This window comes from Petaurus breviceps, unplaced genomic scaffold (genome assembly GCF_028583685.1).
Source record: "Petaurus breviceps papuanus isolate PSGF00001 unplaced genomic scaffold, PetGlider_PUasm1.0 175, whole genome shotgun sequence".
Taxonomy (NCBI): Eukaryota; Metazoa; Chordata; class Mammalia; order Diprotodontia; family Petauridae; genus Petaurus; species Petaurus breviceps.
In genome coordinates, this window is record NW_027185764.1 from 21569713 (window position 1) to 21581599 (window position 11887).

The 11887-nt window shown below is 39.0% G+C and overlaps 1 long non-coding RNA gene across 3 annotated transcripts in view; it reads right to left on the bottom strand.

The window, feature by feature from the left end:
- Nucleotides 1-11887, bottom strand: part of LOC138159063 (uncharacterized) — a 412739-nt gene that overhangs the window by 391294 nt on the left and 9558 nt on the right. The window lies entirely within an intron of this gene.

Genomic DNA, 11887 nt, shown 5'->3' on the forward strand with positions numbered 1-11887 from the left:
GTTCTCAATGATGTATAAGAGGCAGCAACAAAAATCATGCCAAAGAAAAAGGAGAGCAAGAAAGCAAAATGTCTGTCTAAGGAGGCTTTACAAATAGATCACTTTCTTTAATTCTACGGAATTGGCCAGAAAATCAAATCCTAATATGTAACATTTGCCAATTTCCAAGTTATAATTGCTCACACTAAAATTTTAATAGTCAGGCCTCATAAGCCTGTATATGCTGACACCAGCACATCCCTGGACAGAGGTGATGACTGAGGGGGAAAGTTACTGGCAGATATGGGAGGTGATGGGACTATGATCACATGCAGAGAAGTTAGCTTTATCAGATACTGCAGTAAAGGGACACTGAGGGTCATGTCAAGGGGTTTAGGGATGAAAAGCAGAGGGAAGTCATGTGAATGAGTTCCTTAAAGAAGAGAAGAGAAGAGAAGACAATAGTGAAAAAGACTTGAGAAGAAAAGGCTCAGAATACTCCTATGAGGAGTAAGTTAGAGAATTAAGAAGGAGTAACAGAATTGCTCTGTTTAATGGGAATGGGAATTTGAAGATCTTCCCTGCCCCTTAATAGACCTAGGGGGTAGTTTGAAGACCTCCCTGTGATAGTAATGGCAATTAAAGATTCCCCTGTATTGGCTTGGTTTTCAAATTGATTGTGTTAAAACCCAGAGTTTGTTAATCCCACCTGTGGGATGGGCTTGTTGATGTGAAAAGAAAGTCCTGAACTGGGAGGAGCTGGTGATGTAGATTTGGAGAGACACTAGAGAGAGGCGGAAGATCTTTTTGGAAGCAGCACCTCGTGGAGAGAGAGAGACTAAGAGAATTGCTGGTGGCCGCTTTGAATTGCCCTGGACTTTTGAGACCTGCCCCCTGAGCTGCCAAGGACTGAGGAGACATGGCTGTTTTGCTGGTACTTTGTCTGTCTGTTTTGATGTTGTTTTGCCAGATTTGTCCACTGGTGAAAGACAGTCCTTTTGTTGAAGAAGTCCTGGAACCTGGCTGTTTGCTAAGAAGCCCTGAGACTGTCCTGCAGACAGAGAGTGAATACTGTCCACTGGTGAGGGACAGTACTGTTGTTGCAGGGATCTGGAGACTGTCCTGCAGACAGAATGAATACTGTCCACTGGTGAAGGACAGTGCTGTTGTTGCAGGGGTCTGGGAGCCTTTCTGTTGGTTCAGAAGCCCTGAAGAAGGATTTTCTTGTTGTATGTTTACAGAAATCCTGGGAGAGGGCTTTACTAATGTGTTCAGGGGTTCTAGGACTGTTCTACAGACAGAGGATAAATTCATGAAGGGACTGGCAATGTATCTTATGGCCTTGCTAAACCTTGTCTCCCCAGGAACTAAGATTGCTGAGAACTTGCCTCGTGTCAAGATGAAGAAAAGACCTCCATTTGGGTATTAAGTGCTGTGTTTAAACTTGATGTAACTCTGGGGTAGATTCAATTGTGATCCTGGGGGTGGGGAACTTTTGACCTTATTGTGCTCTGTGATTGACAAATGAAGGTACTTTACCTATGTTTGGAAACTAATCTCCATTTGAGAAGAGGGGTTTTGTGGTGGACCAAATGAAGGTATAGCCTAGGGGTGGAGTAGTATTTAGAACAGGGACTTTGTAATTGATTGAATGATTGGAAAGTCCTGGGGTGGGGTAGTACTTGGAGATTATTTAATCACACTTAGTAAATGCTGTATTTTGAATGATGTCATGTTTTGATCTTCTCTGTTCTTGGTTGGTCACTGAATAAAATAGAGAGCACCTATGCTGGTATTTTGAACCTGGGAAGTTGCCTTTGCTTGGTATTATATTACACTCCCCTGCTGTGAAGATAAACTCTGCCCCCTGATAGGCTGAATGTAATCACATGGAGCCTGTGATGGAGGGAATTTGCTGAAGGGTGTAGCAGAGCCCACAGGAAGCTTCCCTGCTGTGAAGATAAACTCTGCCCCCTGATAGGCTGAATGTAGTCACATGGAGGCTGTGGTGGAAGGAGTTTGCTGAAGGGAAGTAGAGCCCACAGGAAGCTATTCAGAGCTAGCCAGAGGGTAGAGGAAAGAGGAGGACCTCAGGCAAGGAGTCAGATAGGCTGGTGAGTAAATATTGATCTTGTATTGGTTTGTGGGAAGGCTGAAGGATGCTGTGACTCTCAGCATTATTATGGTTTCTTAATATCTTTGGTACTATGATGGAATCGGTTTACTAGTTTAGGGATTCAGGTTTCTGGTGTCTAAATAAATGCTTCCATTCTCTCCTCAATCTGGAGAATCTGGTATATTTTGCAATTGAATGTCATGCAATACTTATAGTCACGGTTTTTAATCATGAACGTGGGCCCTGTAAATATTGCATTGACACTACACTCTGCTACAGTGAGGATCCAGGTGAAGTTAGATTACATAGTATATGCACTGGTCCCAGTCAATTTGGTAGCATGACTTTACCCACCTCCATTGCAGGTGAATGGGAGCAGACAAGGCTGATAATGGAAGTAATCCAGAGTTAGGGTTTAGCAAGTTATGAATTTTGATAGGATAATGGGGCAAATAACTCAAGAGGATAGGGCTTTGTGGAGCTGCACTGGTTAACAACACTTCTACCCTTATCTCTCCTTGTAAAATTAGGGGTGGTTTGATCTCCCCAAAGGGATGGCTAACTAGGTGATCCTGATTGGGGTAATTCTGATTTTCTGTCCATTGTTATTAGAGTCAATTAAGGCCCATAAAGCAATTAATATTTATTAATTCTCAGAGTGACATGATCACCCAAACCTGAAAGACAACCCCTTTCCAGCTGTAGCAGATTGTGACATTTCACAACTATCCAGAACTCCTCCTTTCTTGTGTCTTACTAAAAATAAATATATAAATAAATAACTGTTGTGGGGGGGGGGGGGGGGGGGTAGTTGTTTGTTTTTTATCATTGGGATCCTTAACTTTACTTAAATTTTCCATGACCCACCTTATTAATAGCTATATGTGTCAAATTATCTTGTTCAGAGAAAACATGCCTCAGTTTCTCTGTTACTGGAAATGTGAGCACAAACCTGGAAATAATCGAGGGCAAAGTATACTAGGAATGTGAGAAATAGAGCCATTCGACTACTGTAAAAAAATTCATATGGGAGGTACTAAGAAATGTCTGCTAAGACAGATTGGAAATAAATAAATAAATAAGGTTGGGATCAGGTTATAGAAAACTTCAAATAACAGATTAGTTTTAATTTTTCCAGTGAAATATCCATAAGTATTATAAAATAACTGAATTGTTTAGCCCACTTAACCAATAGGGAAATCATAAGATTATATCATAACCAACATATTCGTTTTATACCTAGAAACCAATTCTCAAATTTAGGAAACATTCTTTTTTCTTATTTCCAGTAAAGGAAAGGGGAAAATCAGAATCAAAAACAAGAGAGAGCTTATTTCCTTAAAGCAAAGGTTCCTAAACTCAAGATCAAATCAGAAATTTGGGTCATAGGAATCTAGAGAAGACTATGAAAACATCCTATGGAAAGATTCAAAGAGTTAGATGGGCAAATCTGGCCAGGTCATTGCCAGGTGGATGTATAGGACAGGCATGATCCTGGGAGTCAAGAGTGAACACTATCTTTTCTATCCCCCTCCCTACCCTAAGTGTGCATTAAGTGTGCCAGTGGGTTACTTGGTCACATAGTAAAATAAAGAACTGAGACAATAAGGCAAAGAGCTTAGAAGAGCAAAAAGGTAAAGGCAGAATCTAACAAAAATCACCATAGAAAGTTGGCAGCTTTATAATTGTATCATACCCCATAGAGCAGTCTTGTATGCTAATTATTTGGAATTTCACACTTAGTCTTTCTTGTTGCTATTTTTCTTTGGGCTTTCCCTGGGCTAAAGCTTAAGCCTCAGTCAAAAGTACATGTTAATCCCTCCTGAAAACTTAACTTTTAACATTCTAGTTATTTTTTTTAAATAGAATAGAACTTTCTCTCTTTTAAGTTGACTTTTTTCCTGCAGTAAGTTATAGTAAAATCAGTCCAAATGTCAACATTTCCTCCAAAGAAAATAGCCTTTAACCTTCTACTGAACTTAAGAACAGGATGAACGAGCCAAATGTTCTGATTTGATAAGTACATTGCAAACATATCAGCATCTACTGTAGTCCTGCTAAGGGAGTGATTCCAGTGGCCTCAAAATACCTTTCAAACTGGAACAAAGGACCAAAACTGTGCTTCCATTAGTCTGCCAACCAAGTGTCAACACATGAAATAGGTAACCTTGCAAAAATGGTCATCAAAAGTAGGACCCTGGCTGGTGATGCACCATAGAAAAAAAACAGCAGGAGATAAGGCTAGGAATGTAAGAGAAGGGACATGCCAGCCTCAGGGAGGTACCTAAAAGTCTGTGCCCCAAGCAACCTTGAGGTTCTGGAGCTAAGCGGACAGCAGAAGTCAGGATACATGGACATGATATGTATTGGAGCAAGGTGCAGTTAGGAGCTAGGGGAACTATGACAGCAGAAAATAAGTCAAGACAGAGAGCCCAAAATCAGGACAGGCAGGAAGAGAGAGAAAGGGGCAAGGGGGTTCAGAAAAGTCAGACAGGAACAAGGAGAGTCAGAGGAACTGGAGGGATGTGAAAAAGTAGAGGAACAAATTAATCAACAAATAAAAATTTATTAAGCACCTATTCATTGCCTACATGTTAAGAATACAAAAATAAAAATAAAACAGTTGCTGCTCTCAAGCAATTTTTATTCTATAGGAGGAATTTACATTCTACAAGGACCAGAGGCAACAAATAAGCAGAACTCAGGAAGAAAGATAGATATATAGATAGACAGACAGATAGATAGACAGACAGACAGACATATTTATATGTGTATATATGCTGTGTATTTATGTACATATGTATAATATATGTCTATATTAAAATATATGTATGTATTCCACATATAAAATGTGTGCACACATATGTAAAATCACATCGGCATATTATATATAATATGTGCACATATACATGTATGTGCACGTGTGATTTTTAGTATGTTATACATGTATATATGTATTAATTCATGTGTCCATGTATTTATGTTTCTATATAAACATATTTTAGCATTTTTCTCTGAAGGGAAAGGCTCTAACATATATACATATATGCATACAAATACATATGTGTATATGAGATTGAGATATGCATATATAGATAGATATTAAATTCTAGATGACAGAGAAATAGATTGTATATATAAATAAAGGTATAAGTATGGTTTTGCATGTGGATATAAGTGTGCATGTACTTATGGATATGGATAGAGACAGAGATAGATAAATAGAAAAAGAGACATAGATATTGATGTACATATAGATATAGATGTAAACATAGGCATAGTCAAGGATGTAGATGTAAATATAGATTAGATATAGATATAGGTGTGGGTGTGGGTCTGGATGTGGATGTGGGTGTGGGTGTAAAGGTAGACATAGACATAGACATATAGACATAGACATAGACAAACACATAGATATAGACATAGATGTAGATATATCCTGCCAGAGCAAATCTAAACATGGCCACTCTAAGGCATGCAAGTAGAAGAGTCTGTGGTGACTCCCTACCAATTCTCATAAAGGATGCCACTGTGGCTTATTGGAACTCATGTAAATATCACCAAAAATTCGTGATTTAGAAACCATACAACCAAGGAACCCTAAGAGCCCTTAGAGAATCTAGTCTACTATACCCCATTTTGAAAATGAGGAAATTGAGGTTCGTAGCTAGTAAGAGGAAAAGTACGTATTAGAGCCTGATTCTTAACTCTCCACTCAATGTTCTTTCTACTGCACTGAGGGATGGATGACAATGTTATTAAATGTTTTGAAAAGGTCTCTGATATATTCCCTTGGGCCTCTATGGGCCCTATAAAGAATATTGAAAACAGATGTTAGCCTTGTGAAGAAAAAACCCTTTGAAAGGCATCATTGTACATTAGAAAATGACTTTGAAACCAGGGGACCCAGACCCAAATCCTGCCTCTGTCACTTATTAGCTATGTGACCCTAAGCAAGTCACTTTATCTCTTGAGGTCTTGGTTTCCTCAAGAAATGAGGTTATTGGACTGGATGGCATTTTAAGATCCCTTCTAGCTCTTAATCTATGGTCCTATGGTGCAAGATCCTTTGGTTTAGCCACACTGTGTCCAATTGGTTGAGCTATACATGAAGGCTTTTAAATGCTCCAAGGATGGGGATGAAGGATATCAGGAGAAATACAGCAATGTGCTGACAGAGGCTACCTCACTTTGGGGAAGAGCCTTTTCAGTGGAAGCTTTCAGCTCTCAACCACACAGGGCACCATAGCACTTCTTCCTTCAGGAAGATGAGAGGTAGGATGTAACATCCTTGAGACTAACCCTTCAGCTATCCAGAGAGCGTTGCAAGTTGATATACCAGCAGGAACTATAGTGTGACATTCGTATATTTTTTAAAATTCAACCCGAGGGAGAAAGGAGATAAAACTAAAAAAAAAAAAAAAGAAAAAAAAAACAGAGTCTGAGTTGCAAATATTGCATCCTTTGCCTTCAGGGAAATGTAGAGCTAATAATCTCCACAATGACCACTGCTACACACACACACACACACACACACACACACACACACAGAACACTTTTAGCTGAAAAGAGGAGGGGTTCTTCATAAAGCAGGTGATGACAAAGCTGGTGAGTTTTCACTCATTGCTTATAAAGAACTCCAAGGAACATTTTAACCAAATTCTTTAGGTACAGCCATTTATATCACAGCTTTGTTTTGCATGTAGACAAAGTTGAAAAGAATCTTTCTTCCTCTAACCTCTAATGTCCTTGTGGTTCAGTCCCTTAAACATGCAATTTACTCTTAAAATTTTACACAGCTAAAGTAACAATGATGACCATGGAATTGACTTAAAAATTTGTAAAAATTAACATGTATTAGTACGGTAGATCAATCTTTTAGACCAGTCTTCTCCAAAGTGCAGTCAGCTGGAGGACTGTGGTCTTACATCAAGAGCTATGTGGCCACCCAATCAGAATGTGGGAATATGGGTTGCATCCCACAAGCTCCATGATCCCCAATCATGGGCTTGTGTCTGATACTACCACATTCTCTCCTTTAGTTATTATAGTTCAATGCCATCCCATGTCCACCTCCTTCCACCACTGAACTCTCGTTCACCAAGCTTTGGTCATTCAGGACAATAATAACCCAGACACTCCCCGTAACTGAACAGGCAAAATTTTCCACTGGCGCCTCTCAACCAGCATCCTGATGCCCTTGTCCTCAGAAAAACTCATGGCTAGCATGAGGAAGCCTTTGTCAATTAGATTCTGTGTTCCATGGCAGTGCCAACAAGTAAAAGCCTCAGTACTATTTTCTAGCAGCAAAGAGTGAGTAGAATATGAGGAGAAAAGACAGATGGATTGGAACCAGCACTGAAGATCTCCCTGCATTATCTTTCTCTCTAAAACCACCCCTTTCTAAAACATTCCTATTTCTGTGAACCACCACTATTCTACTCTCAAGTTCTGAGACTTTCCTGTCTTCCTTTACTCTTCATTCAACAGAATTGTTTTTTAATTAAATTTTATGTTTATTTTTAGTTTACATCATTCATTTCCACAAGATATTGAGTTATAAATTTTCTCCCCATCTTTCCCCTACCCACCACCCCAAAACAGAGATCTCACTGTATACACCCTCCCCCACTCTGCTCTCTCCTATATCCTCCCCCATACTCCCTCTGACTTTCCAGTAAGGAAAGATGGATCCTCATCCCCTAGTGCCTGTATACCTTATTTCCCAGTTACATGTAAAAAATAATTATATACATATATATATATATAAAATATTTGATTTTAAAACTTTGGATTCCAGATTCTTTACCTTCCTCCCTTGTCACCCACCCTTACTGGAAAGATAAGCAATTCAACATAGGTTGTACTGTGTAACTAAGCAAAACATTTCTGTAGTGGATATATTGTGAAAGACTGATGATATTTCCCTCCATCCTATCCTGTCTCCCACTTCTTCTGTTCTCTACTTTGACCCTGTCCCTTTTCAAAAGTGTGTGCTTCTAACTTTCCTCCCCCCTAGCCTGCCCTCCCTTCCATCATCCTCTCATGCCCTTCCCCCCTACTCTCCTGTAGGGCAAGATACCCTCTTTAGTGTGTATGTCATTCCCTCCCTAAGCCAAATTCAATAACAGTAAGGTTGGCTCATTCCCTTTTGCCTTCCTGTTCTTCTCCATTGTAACAGTTTTCCCTTGCCTCTTTTATATTAGATAATTTACTCCTATCTGTCTCTCCCCATCTCCTCTCATTATATTCATCTCTCACCTCTCAAATTAACCTTTTAAGACTCATCCTTTCGTATTCAATTGATCTTGTGCCCTCTATGTATACCTGTATACATATATACACATATGTATTCATATGCCCATATACACTCTTATATAGACATATATGTATGTATACACACACATACATATATATATGTATATATATATACATTTATATTCCCTTCAACTATCTTCATACTGAAAAAAGTTTCATAAGTTACAATGATTGTTTTTTCCATGTAGGAATGTAAATACTTTAACTTTGATAAGTTCCTTATAATTTCTTTTCCCTGTTTACCTTCTCATGCTTCTTGTACCTGAATGTCAAATTTTCTATTTAACTCTGTTTTTTTTTTATCAAGAAAGCTTGAAAGTCCACTATTTCGTGGAATTATCATATTTTCCCCTGAAACATGATACTCAGTTTTGCTGGGTAAATGATTCTTGGTTTTAATACCAGCTCCTTTGACCTCTGGAATATCATATTCCAAGCCCTTCAATCCCTCAATGCAGAAGTTGCCAGATCCTGTGTTATCCTGACTGTGTTTCCACAATATTCAAATTGTTTCTTCTTGGCTGCTTGTAATATATTCTCCTTAATCTGGGATCTCTGTAACCTGGCTATAATATTCCTAGGAATTTTATTTTTGAGATCTTTTTCAAGAGGTAATTGGTGAATTCTTTCAATTTCTATTTTGCCTTCTGGTTCTAAAATATCAGGGCAATTTTCCTTGAGAATTTCTTGAAGGATGATTTCTAGGTTCTTTTTTGGTCATGACTTTCAGGTAGTCCAATAATTTTTTAATTATCTCTCCTGGATCTATTTTCCAGGTCAGTGGTTTTTCCAATGAGAAATTTCACATTGCCTTCTCTTTTTTCATTTGTTTGGATCTCTTTAATAGTATCTTGATTTCTCATAAAGTCACTAGCTTCCATTTGCTCCAATCTAATTTTGAAGGAATGATTCTTTTCAGTGAGTTTTTGAGATTCTTTTTCCATCTTTTTCCATGCCCCCACCCCCAGAATTGTTCTTTCCAGATTATCAATGTAACCAATCACCATGGCTTTTTCTCAGTCTTTTTTTTTTCCTCTTTGATATCTCTGTAGCATTTGACACTGATTTGACCCTTCCTTCCTGGATTACTTCTTTCTTCTGGATTGATTGTCACTTTTTGAAAAATCCTTTCCTAGTATATATGTCTATATATGAAGGTATATGAGCATATGAATACATATGTGAATGTGTGTATATATGTTTACAGGTATACATAGATAGAGGGCACAGGACCAATTTAACAGGAAGGGATGATACTTAACAGGTGAAATTAAGAGGTGAGAGAGGAATATAATGAGAGGAGATGGGGAGAGATAGATTGGGGTAAACTATCTCATACAGAAGAGGCAAGGGAAAATGGTTACAATGGAGGGAAAGAATAGGAAGGCAAAAGGGAATGGGTCAACCTTATTCCCATTAAATTTGGCTTGAGGAGGGAATGAAATACATACTAAATAGGGTATCTCACCCTCCAGGGGAATAGGGGGGAAGGGGATGAGAGGGAAGATGATGGAAGGGAGGGCAGGCTGGGTGGGAGGGAAGTTGGAAGCACCCACTTTTGAAAAGGGACGGGATCAAAGTAGAGAATAGAACAAGTGGGAGGTGGGATAGGAGGGAGGGAAATATAGTCAGTCTTTTACAATATATCTACTACGTTATTGTTTTGCATTAGCCACACATGTACAACCTATACTGAACTGCTTGTCTTCCCAGTAAGGGTGGGTGACAAGGGAGGAAGGGAATGAATCTGGAATTCAAAGTTTTAAAATCAAATATTCAAATATATATATGTGTGTGTGTGTGTATACTATTATTAATACTATTTTACATGTAATTGGGAAATAAGATATACAGGCACTGAGGCATAGAGATCCACTGGAAAAGTCGAAAGGGGTATGGGAGAAAATATGGGAGAAAAAAATAATAAAAAAATTAAAAAAAAGAAAAATCCTTTCCTCTCCACATATTTTAAAACGTGGAAACAGGATTTTCTAACCTGTTTAAGAATCTTTTAAGTGAAAAGTTTTGGCAAGGTGGTAAAGTGGTTAGAGCGTTGGGCCTAGTGACAGAAATAACTGAGTTTAAATCTATCCTCATACTTTCTCCCTATATGATCCTGAGTTAGTCATTTAACTTCTGTTAGTCTCCATTTCTTCAACTGTAAAATAATAGCACCTACCTACTAGGGTTGTGAGGATGAAATGAAATGATATTTGTATAGCACTTCGTGCAGTGCCTGGTATATAGAAGGTATTTAATAAATTATTGTTCTCTTCCCTTCCCAATTAACAAAAATACAAAAATGCATCACCATTTGAATACTTTGCAAAAATTCCTTTGAACTAGACAACTACCCAGAGCCAAGAAGGCAGAATAAGAAGTCACTCTCACTGTCATTTATTGATCTCTGAAAGACCAGAAAATATCATCCCAGGAAAAACCCTGAAACAGCTGAGCAAGCGGAAAGACAGGTGTGTCAGACTTGTAATCTGGGAAGCTTGCTAGATTAGCAGAAAGGTCTCTATCACCCTGGTGGAGGGGCAGCATCTCAGTAAGCCCCACACCAGCAAACAAGGGGAGATCCTGGGCCCCAGAGTGGTAGAGCAGACAAGTGCCAACACTGGGAGCCCCTGAGTGTCTTGGTGTATTCAGGGGAACAAGTAGACTGCAAATCAGAAACCACAACATGAGCCAGGGGGCAGGCATCCTCCAGGAGTCAAACCTCCCAGTGTTTCAGCACAACTCCAGGAGGCACAGCTCCAGGAAGGCAGGCACCCTCAGGTGTTCTGACCCTCCAGTGCTCTGAAGCAGCCCAGGTAAGCAGATGTCCTCTAGGAGCCAGACCCCATTCCTGCCCTGAGAGTTTCAGTGTTGCTGATACCAGTTAAGTTAACCCCTACAGCCTCCAAAGAAAAAGAAAAGAAAAACAACTGACCTGGAAAACAGATCCAGGAGAGATGCAGAGGGATACACACAGAGTAAAGGTAAAAGGCTGGAGTAGAATATATTATGCTTCAGCTGAAGTTAAAACAAAAGAGGCAGGGAGTAGCAATCCTGATCTCAGACAAAGAAAAAGCAAAAGTAGATCTAATTAAAAGAGATAAGGAAGGAAACTACATCCTGCCACAGGTACCACAGACAATGAAGTACTATCATTACTAAACATATATGTACCAAGTGGTATAGCATCCAGATTCTTAGAGGAGAAGTTAAGATAGCTACAGGAAGAAATATACAATAAAACTATACTAGTAAAGTACTCCAGCCCCCCCCCTCTCAGAATTAAAGAAATCTAACCATAAAGTAAACAAGAAAGAAGTTAAGAAGATGAATAGAATTTTAGAAAAATTATATATGGTTGACCTCTAGAGAAAACTGAATGGGGACAGAAAGGAATATACATTTTTCTCAATGTAACATAGCACCTACACACACACACACACACACACACACACACACACACACACACACACA